This window comes from Arachis ipaensis, chromosome B02 (assembly GCF_000816755.2).
Source record: "Arachis ipaensis cultivar K30076 chromosome B02, Araip1.1, whole genome shotgun sequence".
Lineage (NCBI taxonomy): Eukaryota > Viridiplantae > Streptophyta > Magnoliopsida > Fabales > Fabaceae > Arachis > Arachis ipaensis.
In genome coordinates this window covers 62,920,270-62,933,495 of record NC_029786.2, presented here as the reverse complement: position 1 = coordinate 62,933,495, position 13,226 = coordinate 62,920,270, and the positions used below count along the sequence as shown (strand labels likewise).

General features: G+C 32.0%; 1 long non-coding RNA gene across 2 annotated transcripts; it reads right to left on the bottom strand.

Annotated features, from left to right (window-relative positions):
- Positions 2,412-5,363, bottom strand: LOC110268865. 2 transcript variants are annotated; one of them, XR_002357531.1, is made up of 4 exons: positions 4,805-5,360; positions 3,370-3,450; positions 3,113-3,203; positions 2,412-2,583 (listed from the first exon to the last, which is right to left on the bottom strand). It is a non-coding gene; the product is annotated as an uncharacterized LOC110268865 (long non-coding RNA). The 2 variants fall into 2 exon arrangements; XR_002357530.1 differs by having other exon boundaries at positions 3,113-3,450; positions 4,805-5,363.

The window sequence follows — 13,226 nt, the reverse complement described above, 5'->3', positions numbered from 1 at the left end:
TTTTTGTTATTAGTCATTATAAGACTATAAGTTAATGTTTTATGTTTAGAATGCATAAGACTTTAGACTAATGCATAATATTGTGTTATTTGTATTGATTTAAATATTTTGTATTATTAGACAATATTAGTATTGATTGTGGTTTTGCTTTAGTATTGATTATGGTTATGCTTTAATTTTAAAAAAGGGTTGGTTCTTGTTATATTTTTCTAAGTGAATTTTACCATGTTAAATAATGGTTGGAGTTTTGGAAATTTGGATATTTTTACATGCTAGCTTACAAGAAGGTATCAACGTATTGTAATGTTAACGGCCCGATTTTCACCCGGTATAATTGTGGCCCGAAAGTGTATTGGTTTTATCGGGTCTAGGGTCGGGTTCGAGTCTAATAAATAGACCCGGTGTATATTTCGGGTCGAGTCTGGGTCACATCAAACCCGGCTTCACCCGACCCATGTACACCCCTAGGTATGACATAAAAATTATGAAAAATCATTAAATATATTATACATGTTAATTAAAATGGTAAGATATAGAATTAGTATTTAATTAACTTAAATAATGAAATAACTATTAACTAATATTAATAAATTTTTAGAATTCAAAATATTTTTTATGATAATTTAATTTACATAATTTTATAATGGTAAATAGACTATTATAAAAAAAGAAAACTAAAATTCTATATTCTCTTTAAACATAAGCTTATATTGTCCTCAACCAATTTGTTCTTGTTTTAAGTTTCAAGCATTTAGTTTTAAAATTTGGATAATTTGAATTTTGTTGTAAAATACAAAAAGGATAAATTCTATAGTGATATAAATTATCTTTTCACCGTAAAATTTTTAACAGTAGAATGATTAATTTATATATCAAAAATATATTAGAAGAATAAGTCTTTTAATTATGAAATATGGTATAGTATTCAAATCAACTAAGAAAAAAAAATCAACAATATCACTCTACTTTTAGAACCGATTCAGTTTTGTAGTCTGCTAGTGTTCATGTCCTTCATGCATACCTCATCATTTTGTCTCTAAAATTATTAACATTAAACACTCTATTTTGATTGACATTATATCATTTTTCTTAATAAATCATATTCTCGTAACATCCAACTCATTCATTTTCCATATCACGTTTTGCCACAACGCATAAATCCTAAAATATATGTTTGACGTTAATTGTTTTGTACTCTTGTTCTTCAAGAACCGCATCTCCAAAATTATATGTTCTTTGGCTTTTATGAATTTATACACCACCTTCAAATTCTCATCTTTGACATCTATTTTTTCTATAACGAACTATATAATATTTAATAATCAATTAGCAATATATCTCCATTAGCTTTTTCTTATACCATTTTTTCTATCATGCACACCACTTCACCTTTCACTCTAGACTAATCTTTATTAACGTGATGTTGGTTTCAAGTGATTTTTTAATTGATCAAAGCATAAAACCAATCATTCTGCTAATAAAAAAAGTAAAACAAAATAAAATAATTATTATAAGATAAAGATACATTACTCGAAATTAATCTTATTTTTTATTTTTTGAGTACAATTTAAGATATACCTAATCCCAAATTATCAAACTATACTCAAACTTAGCTACATCTATTCAAATATGCTTGAAAATTCAAGTACTAAGCAATCTCAAATATTTTAGTCAATGAATCAAATAATAATTAAAAAAAATCTGAAAATAGAAAAAAAATAAAAATAAGGGTTACATTAGCTTCCTGAAAAGAGAAAAAGAAAAAAAATTAAAACCAACAATGATATAAAATACTATTCAAATTGCAATAAATCCAAAAAAAAAGCAAAAGAGATCAAAAGATCAAATTTAAAAAATAAATAGATGAATGCTTGAATCACATGTATATAGCTAATGTTTGTAGCAATCAAAGACATGTAACAAACACATAAACCAGATTGAGAACAAATTAAAAAAATAATTAGCTTCCTGAAAAGAGAAAAAGAAAAAAGTTAAAACCAACAATGATATAAAATACTATTCAAATTGCAATAAATCCAAAAAAAAGCAAAAGAGATCAAAAGATCAAATTTAAAAAATAAATAGATGAATGCTTGAATCACATGTATATAGCTAATGTTTGTAGCAACTAAAGACATGTAAGTGATGTAACAAACACATAAACCAGATTGAGAACAAATTAAAAAAACAATATGCTATACAGGAAACAAAAAGCAATGAAATAGTATATTAGCAATACACAGAGAAACAAACACAGCAAACAATAACTAAGAATAAACAGAAAAATCCTAAAGAGAAACAAACACAGCAAACAATGAAAAACTTGACCAAATGTGTCACATGCTTCCTTATGTTGCCTATTTATTGAATGATTAATTCATTCCTTATTTTATATACATATTGGCAAGATCTTCTAACGAATTCTAGCCCCAAAGCCCGAATGTTGTGACATTCATTGATTTCAAGATGTGTAAGTTCCTTGCATTCGGTAGCAATTGCTTCCAAACCCTTGTGACTTAGTAAATAATAGTCAGTATCAGATTTTTTAACTTCTTGCATCCATTACCAATGGCAAACAAACCCCTGAAATTAACCATTATTCAAAGAAAGAAAATTACTAACTAAAGCAGAAAAAAAATGAGAGAATTCTTGGCAGAATCCAAAATTTAACAATTGCATACATGAGGAAAGATTGTGCAATTGGATGAAACACTTAAGGGTCGGGAAAATGGAGCTAAATAAACAATATAACTAAGCTTATCTCACTAAATGTGCTTGAATAGTATCAAAGCATTATTAACATTATAAATAACATGTTAAATCATATAATGATTGGTTGCATGATAATAGTTGAAAGACACAGACCATCATATGATACATGCCACATGGTTAATAATTTAATAAAAAATAGCAACATTCATTTACATATATGGTACATTCTTTCTAATTTACAATCTTCAGTGATCATTCTTACCTATAATTTCATTCTTGACTATCTGGTTAAAAACCCTAAAGAGAATGCAAGTCAGAACATACGGTAGTAAAGGTGCATTCCAAAATCCTAAAGAGAAATGGTATATGAGCAATACAAAATTTATATCAAAGAGCATACATCTTGTAATGATGATAGCACTGCATATTGGTTTTTGGTTTTCCTGCAACACACCTCTTTATGTGAACATCCATACAATCAGTGAGGTTCTCTGCCAAATCAAAATCAAGTTGCACCAAGAAAATTATCATAAACTACAAACCCAATCAATTAGTGAGGCTTTAAGTAATAAGCCAAACTGGAAGCGTGACCCATAAACCTTACAATGACAACAATAAAATACTTGTAAAATAGATAATAAATCATCAATAGTTTACCTCATTAGCAAGCTTCAGACACGGTACACCCTTGTTAAAATTTCAGATTCATCTGTTGCATTTGGTCTTCAATCCATGTTGCTGGAATTTTAAACACATTATATAAAACTAAAAGAAGTGAATCATAAGATAGATCCATCCTAGGCTTTCTCAACCAATATTAGTAGTAAGCTGCAATAACAATAATAATAATAATAAAGTAAAATTATATCTATCAAATGGAAAAAATTAAGTCATAATATATAGACAAATAAGCACACAACTCTTTGAAAAGCAAATAAGCAAGAGAAAGCACATGACTTCAACAGAAATAAAAAAGAAAAAAGAGCATAGAACATTAAGTACAACGAAAAAAAAAGAGCATAGAACATTAAGTACAACGAAGTACTGAATCTTCTTACTCACTTAGTTGCTCAAGGGCTCTCCTATCAGATTTCAGTAATGTAAGCAAGTTTTTTGAGAACTTTAGTTATTTTTCTAGAAAACAAAAAGCACAATGCACGCAATGCAAAATGGTTGATCTCTAAACTCTCATTATGTAAAATAATTGGTTCTCAAAATGAAAGAGTCTAAGAAAGAACTATCTTAATTATATAGGAACAGAAGCTTTGAAAAGAAAAATTAAAAAAATGGTTTAAATGCATATATTTGCCAAACATATAAATTTTTCAAGATAAAGAGACGAATTCATCATCTCAAGAAAACAAAAAAAAAGCAAAAATTAGCTGAAAAAATATAGCATGTGTAGTTAGAGCATGAATATACAATAATTAAAGCTAAAGCTTCGTGATCTTTTATTTTCAAAAAAAAAAATATTCACTCCAAACCATAAATATTCAAACTTTGCACCAGCCAGATCCACCTTATCGAACTAATACATAACCACTGAAAGAAGAATATCAAATACTAATGTTGCGAAGCAATTGATACATACCATTAATCTAGAAGGAAACAAACCAGAACGAACTCACCCACAAAAAAAATAGTGGCTCCATTTGTGATTCTTCAAATCTTATTAATAAACTGAACGGTAATGGAGGATCTGTTAAATTTATTATTTATTAATAAGTTCAGCCATGTCCTGTTTCAATCATCTCCTCTCAAGTGAGGAAAAAGAAACTAAAGACTGTCAATTTCTGTGTTTTATTTGTTCTTCGTTCTGTTTTCTTTTCCTCTTTAAAAAGTAGAATCTTGCTTATGTATGAATGAGATATCAAAAAATTTTCTGCATGCACACTAAAGAAAGCAATTTTTATTTGTCCCTTGATAATCTAGAATGATCTACAGTTCTTTCATGAGAACATTTAAAGTCTTGGCAGTTGGCACCATGGTTACTAATCAAATCAGATATAGAGTTAATTGAAATGAATAATTAATGACGACATAATAGAACATACACAAAGTTACACCACTAAAGAATCTTATGGAAACTTACTTGTTTATTCAAATTAATGTATATATAGGTTGAATGCTCATTTTCATTAACCCTTGTGAATGCAGAAAGTAACTTCTCAACATAATCAAATTTACTATTAAGCGCCATGTGCTCGAAATACTTCACATCAGAATAGACCCCAATCTCATACTAAAACCTAAGAAAAATATAACAAAAGAAAATTGATGTTCAAAATGAGGAATATTAAGAATCTTAGTCAATAATGTATTGGAAAAATAAGATTCTAAAAAAGTTATATGAAATAAAAATCAAACTTTTAAAATATGCTTAAAATACATATTGAAGAATATAATAGTAATATCACTCTCAAATTAAAACAATATAAAACCACTATTAAAAAAAATTTAAAAAAAAATAAACGCAATAATCCATCAATCAAATGCCGACTTTAAAATAAAAAAAGGAAGAAGACCGACACATATGGTTAATGGAGGCATTTGAATGGCTTTTTCATAGTAGAAAAAAGGGAGAGCAAGAGTGTGAGGAAGAAAAAATTGAATAAATAATGGTCTGGACATTGAGCTTGTTTGGGCAAACTTCTAAGAAAAGATCTTTTTTCGAGTTATCTTTTTTTAAAAGATTTTAAAAAAGTAAAAGTAATTTTATGTTTGGTTATCTCATACAAAAAGATCTTTTTATCTATCATTTATGTTTGGATATAACAATATAAAAGTACTTTTTTGTTTATTTATTACATAAAAAATATCTTTTTTTAAGAGAAAAATATCTTTTAAAAAAAGATGTAAATTACAGCTTTTCAAAAAAGATGTTTTTTTTTTATTTTTTTTAGTGCTTTTACTTTTACTACTAGAAATTTGCCAAACACACTAAAAAAAAAGAAGATATTTTTTCATTGAAAAAAGATCTTTTTTTATCAAAATAATGACATCCAAATAAGCACATTAGAAGGGGAAGGGAAATGGACAAAGGAAAATGCATGAGAATGAGTCATACTTATGGGAAAATGGACCATGTGAACAACGTATATTAGGATGCACATTAGAAAGAACTTGTGAGAATTAATGTGGTGGAGGCCACGTTGGAATTCCACTATCTAAGAATCCTCTTTTCAAGGGATGTTATAGGATAAATATTTTAGTTTATATTTTTAAATATAAATAATTAATTAATAATAATAAAATTTTATATGTAGATCTCGTTTGACCACTTTATGGATGGTCTTTTTCTTTCACCTCTTGTCCATTTTCCATCTCATCCACCCATCCTTTTGAATGGGTGTTCTGTCGATCTTCTTCATACATGTTCAAACCACCTGAGACGCGATTTTACCATCTTTTCTACAACAGGTGCTATTCCAACTCTCTCTTTTATGTCTTCATTCCTTATTCCATTCAATCGTGTATGACCACTCATTCATCTCAACATCTTCATCTTTGTCACACTTAACTTATATTCGTGTTCCCCTTTGGCCGTCCAACACTATGTACCATAAAGTATAGCTGGTCTAATAGTAGTGCGATAGAATTTATCTTTAAGTTTTAAAGACATTTTTTATCAGATATAAAACTAGACGCACTCTGCCATTTTGACCAAACTGCTTGGATCCTATAATTTACATTATGTTCAATCTCTCCATTATTCTGTATGATGCATCCAAGATACTTAAAAGTTAAAAACTTTTAACTTTTTGTAAGATATTTTCTCCAATCTTTACCTCTGTATTAGGGCGGTCGAACTTATATTCCATATATTCTGTCTTGCTACGGCTTATGCGCAAACTATACACTTATAGAGCTTCTCTTCATAAATCAGACTTCTTATTTAGGTATTCTCTTGACGCTCCCATAAAGACGATATAATCGACAAAAAGCATGCTCCATGGCACAGGCTCTTGGATATGCTCTGTGAGTACTTCCAAGACTAATGTAAAAAAGTATGGACTTAAGGATGATCTTTGGTATAATCCTAAACCAATAGAAAATTTCTCTGTCACACCACCTTGAGTCTTCACACTAGTTGTAGTCTCATGATACATGTCTTTAATTGCACGAATATATGTGATCCTTACTCTCTCTCTCTTTCCAAAACCTTCCATAAGACCTCCCTTGACATCATATCGTACGCTTTTTTCAAATCAATAAACACTATATGCAGATCCCTTTTTATTACTACGATACCTCTCCATCGTCCTTTTTAACAAGTATGTAGTTTTAGTGGTGGATCTACCTGGCATAAAACCAAATTGGTTCTCTGTTATTTGTGTTTCTTGTCTCAACATCCATTCTATTACCCTTTTTCATAACTTCATGGTATGGCTCATGAGTTTGATCCCTCTATAATTTTCGCAACTCTGTATATCATTCTTGTAGATAGGTACCAAAGTATTTTTTCTCCACTCATCTGACATCTTCTTTGACCTTAAAATTTCATTAAAAAGCTTAGCTAACCAACTGATGTCTTTTTGTTGTTCCAACTTTTACCTTTATCTTTTACTTTGTGAACTAGTTTATTTACCCTCATTTCTTCATAAAAATGCGAGAACCCTTACTCATTTAATACTACACTCAAGCATCAGTGCAGTGGCTCTTACTCATTTGACATTATACACGAGCCATACAGTGTGTTGCTTTCAGCCGACAACCTAACTTTAACGCAATAATGTCTTTGATCTATGTCATGAAGATTCGACATCTCAATTTCTCTTTTAAAATAAGAGAATAAATATAAAGATTAAAATAAATAAAATTATTTTATTATCTTATTAATACAAAATAGGGTTAAGTACGATTTTGGTCCCTAATGTAGAGGCCGAAAATTTATTTCGTCTACAGCCTTTTTTTAGCTACAAAATGGTCTTGAAGTTTTAACTTAGTTTTAAAATCGTCCTTCGAACGAAAATATCCCTCCTCTCTTCTTTCCCAAAATCAACCAGAAGCAAAGGTATAGATAAGGATGGCAACGAGTTCCCATGGCAGCGGGAACCTGCCCCCAACCTCCATTATCCGTTCCCGTCCCCGCGACGGGTAACGGGGACCCCGTATGCACCGGGGACCTAGGTCTCCACGGATTTTTGTAAAAAAAATAAATATTAAAAAAATTAAAAAAAATTAGAAAACATTAAAAAAAATTAAGATAATCTTCAATTGTCATTACAAACATAATTTGCATAGTCTTTAAAGACTTAAATAGCAATAATCAACAAACACAAACATCCAAACATATTCATAAACTATCAAATATTCCATAAACAACCATATAAACAACCAAACAAAGTTCACCACATTGTAAAAACATAATTCTCAATCCTCCGTTCATCCTGTAGTAATAGTAGATCTTGATTTACTTGAATCCTACATCGAAAAGAAAACAAATTAAAGTTAAAATCATATAATAACTGAATAATAAGTCAATAATATGAAAAATAGTATATTGTATATAATTTAATATTTTACTTACATCAATATCTCCTTTAATATTATGAATTATATAGCACTCAAATGCTTAACCAAAAATTCAAAATCAAAGTAAAATAATAAAATTTCAGAATAATTATAATAAATGCTTAACAAAATCACAGTAATTATAACAGAAAAAGCAAACAAAGATAATGAAAATGATAACAAATGCTTAATTATAATCATATAAATTAATCTTAACCTAACTCAGTAATTATAACAAATGTTTAACAAAATCACAGTACACACAATTTCATAATCATAAACAAAAAAATTTCAGAATAACATCATAAATATATAACATAACAAATCTTGAAAATTACAATAAATAATAAAACTTTCATAATCATAGAAACCAGAATCAACAACTCAGAAAAATAATCATATACATTATACCATCAACAACTCATGAAGATTATAACAAATGCTTAATTATAATCATATAAATTATATTTAAAGCAAATCATGAAAAAAATAAAGTTCTATGACTTACCCAGTTACTCGATGGCGAAGAGGTGACAACCGGCGAAGGCGCGACAACTAGAGAAGAGGTGACAACCGGCGAAGACGCGATAACGGTGAAGATGACGGACTCCCTGCTGCGGTGTGCGTGACGTGATCGTGACCTGATTGACCTCCACTCCACAGTGCGTGAGAGGTGGCGGTGACGGACTGAGGGGGTGGAGGTAGCGCCGTAGCGGTGAAGGACTGCAAGGGTGAGAGATGGCGGTCGGTGGTGGTGATGGTGCAACCGTGTGTGGTTCAGAGAGGGCGAGAGGAGAGGGCGAGAGGCTGAGGTTTGAGGGCGGTGAAGAGTTCAGAGATACAGAGACTAGGTTGAAGATTGTGAATTGCAAGTGTGACAGCTAGGGTTTTCTCTTTCTTTCATATATATATATATATATATATATATATATACATTCATATGACATATATATATTAAGGGTATTCTAGTCTTTTTACATAAACAGGGTTTAAACGGGTCTCCATAGGCGGGGACCTCTATCCCTGCCCCCACCCCGTTTAATATACGGGACCCCGTCTCCCATCCTCGCGGGTACAAATCGTCCCCATATCCGCCCCGTGACGGGTAAATCCCCGCGAGTACCCGCCCCGTCGGGGATTTTCGCCATTCCTTGGCGCAAAGAAAAAAACAAAAGCAGAAATAGAAGCAGGTAGAAGCAGAAAGCAGAAGCAAAAAAACAGAAACAGAATAACATTAATCAAACAACAACGACCAGAAGAACAACAATAACAATAACAATGGATAATGGAATCAGAGCAACAACAGAAGCAAAACCAGAAGCAGGCAGAAGCAGAAGCAACCAGAAGCATACTACAAGAAAAAGTAATATTTGTAACAAAAAAAATTGTTACAAAAAATCAAAATTTTGAAACAAAAGGATTTTGTAATAAAAAAAAGGGGCCATTGCAGTATATCCCGTTACAAAAAAATTTTGTAACAAAAAACGAAACTGTTACAATTCAAAATGATATTTTGTAACAAATTTTTCTGATACAAAAAACCAGAAATCGTTACAAAAATGGTAACAAATTTTGATCTTCAAAGTATTTTTGGTGACAATCTATTTTTTCCTATCATAAAATTTTGTTACAAAATATAACTTGATTTTGTAACATTTTTTTTCTTTAGTTACAAAAGCAAAATAATTATTTTGTAACAATTTTTTTAATACAAATTGCATGCATAATTTACTAAATTATTTTTTTAATTAATATATTAACTATTTTACTAAGCAAGTCTACATTTATATAATATGTAAAAACATACATAATTCAAACATGTCTCATTTAGCTAAAATTGCTTTAAAACAAAATAACATTAGTCAGTACATTGATTAGTTCTACAAGTTATATGTCTTGCACTAGTTCAACCAAAAGTTAAAAGTTCTAACATAGATTAGTGTTTCTATAAATCAAAATACTCTTGAATCCTTTAGGTAGCATGTTGTCACTATTTTTGCACTCCTGTAAATGAGAAAAATCAAAACAAAAATTAGAAACAAGATATAACATTAATTACAATTTTTTCCATTCACTTTTATTCAAAAATAATAATAAGCCTAATTTGACAAAACATACTTTCACCAATTTGAATAACCAAGAATATTATGACAACAAGCTACAAAGTAATTACTTAACTAACTATGTCTTTAAAATGTCTCCTCATAACATACCTCCAATACTTCATCAAATTCAACTAGGCTCTTTCTTATGCTGAAGAAGAACTTTTTCTGCATTGATTTGCATCCCAAGAGTTGTACATATGTGATGATTCCACTGTGTATCATGAAAGAAGAATTGTTATTATATGAGAAGATGAGTAAAAAAGCACAGGTTCAGACATCTTCCCTCTTTCCAAAATCAAATATATCCTAATGAATGATAATGTTAATAAGTATTGTACATATGTGATGATTCCACTGTGTATCATGAAAGAAAAATTGTTATTATATGAGAAGATGAGTAAAAAAGCACAGGTTCAGACATCTTCCCTCTTTCCAAAATCAAATATATCCTAATGAATGATAATGTTAATAAGTAGATTATAACCTGCTTCACAATGGCATCACCCTTAATTGGAATATCCTCATCATTTGTAATCTTTGATATAAGTTTGACATCCCATTCCATATCAAAATTGAACTTTTGAAACATCTCGTCGTGTAAGTTGTAACAAGGATAATGTGAGAATTGTTGACAGCTCTTAATTAGTAAAATAGACTCATCCAGTCCACCACAAGATCTAGATGTAAACAAACAAAATAAGCAACAGAAAATATTTAAAAATTTAGACATAAGATTCAGTCCTTATCTTTTGCAGACAAAGGGGATACAAATTCAAACCTATACCTCATTGAAACATTCTATTCATAAAAACAATAGTTGTATTTGTTTCCATAAAGAGATCAAGAACCCAAAATGCGTAAAATAGATCTCTCGCACGATGCTCTTCCTACAAACGTAACATTATTAACACAGTTAGAAATGGAAGTTATAGAACATGGATGAACTATTACCTTTCCTCTTGCCTCCCATTTGATCAATACCATTAGATGTCCCATTTGTTCCACGTATGTAGCTGCCAATGGCACAAATATTGTGAACAGAAACACCAATTTCCCCTGCTGATTTGCCAATGACAGCACACTCCTTCAAAGTATCATATATTCACTCTATACTATCATCTTTCATATATATAAGGAAGCAACTACTCAATTGTCAAGCATATAAAGATAGCCAATTAAATCAGGTCTCCAATGATCAGTTCACCAACAGTGAGAAAAAATAAAACACAGGCTCACAAAAAGACAGGGAAAACCTTACTTGGCATTGGCTCCTTTTTGTATGGGTAAGTGAGGCGCAGATTTTTCTTAAGCTAGGTGCACTTCCACCAATTCTTTGTTTGCTTCCAACAATGGATGCTATGCTCTAACTATTTCTAACACTATGAAAAAGCTGCTATAGGAAAAACATAAGACGAATTAAAACAAGAAAAAAGAACACCTGTAGAGGAAGAACAGCCGAGATGAACCAGAAAATAGCAACCAAGCGACGCACAGCAACTAGAGAACGACAACGCCGAGAACTACCGGGGAGGAAGAACGGCTGAAATGAACTAGACCAGTAGAGGCAGAGGACCAGGGACCAGAGGAGCAGAAGAGCAGCACAAGCAGAAGCAATTTCAGTAATTCAACAGAACAACCAGCAAGGCAGCAACAATGAAATAAACAAGTCAACAACCAGCAGCAATCCATCAAATAACTTACCATACTAAAGTTCGAAACTGAATCAAGGAATAGCTTACTATACTAAAGAGGTGCGACTAAATCGAGCAGCCACAATAACAACACTTGCTGCAACAATGGAACGGCTCAGAGCAAGGGGGCAGCAGCAGAATGATAGCTCCGACGGTGACGTACGATGAAGCAACTCACGATAAACAATCCCTGGTACAAACAATCTCAGCAACAACTCTTATAGTAACCAAGATTTTGACCGACAATGAGAAAAAACCATAACAGGGCTAAAGCTTACTAAGGAGATGGCGGTTCCAACGGTGGCAAAACGACGACGGAGCACAGCTCCTTGAATGGCAGGAGAAGAGGCTCACAGCGGCGGTGACAAGTCGCGATGAGGGTGACGATGGCAGGCTCGCAGCAGACGCGACGCCTCTTCCTCTCTCTAGTTGGTTCTCCCTCAGCGTGGCGCTCTTCCTCTCGATGGCGATGCACACCTGCGACTCCATGGATGGCGACAGAGCTTCGGTGGCACAACCCCCAACTCGCGACAGCGGCGGCGACGGTTGGACAGAACTCCCCTTTCTCGCGCAGCTCTCTCTCTCTACGTCACCTCCCTCTCGCGCGAACTCTCCTCTCGGTGGAACTGACGGCGATGACGACCCAATAGTGACGGTGACGGCTAGGTGGCCCCAGTGGCGACGACGAGGCTCGGCGGCCCCAGTGGCGACGGCGACGAGGCTTGGCGGCGGTGACGCGTGATGGCGGTGCAGACAGCTCCTCCCCCGACGCTCTCTTCCTCTCTCTCGGATCCCCCTCTACTCTCATCCCTTTCCTTATTTCCATTTCTTCTTTCTTTCTGTTTCAGAGTGTGTATGTTGTGCTGCTGAAGGGGAAAGGTGAAGGTAGTGTTGAGGTTTGGGGGGAGGTTGCAAGGCGGTTAGGGTTAGGTTAAATGGGTTAGGATTTGTTTGTTTAAAAATGATTTAGAAATTTAGGGTAAAATCAAATTGGAAATTAGGGTGAGGGTTTTTGATTTGGGGATAGAATATTTATTTGAAACCTAAATAAATTTTAAAAATTGCTTTTAAGAATACTATTACTTATCAATTTACTAGTTGGCTTTTAATTAAGTATTTTAATTTAAAATATACAATAATATGATTAATTAATTTTTATTAATAAAATTTAAAATATTAAATTCTAAAATCTCTATTACTTAAA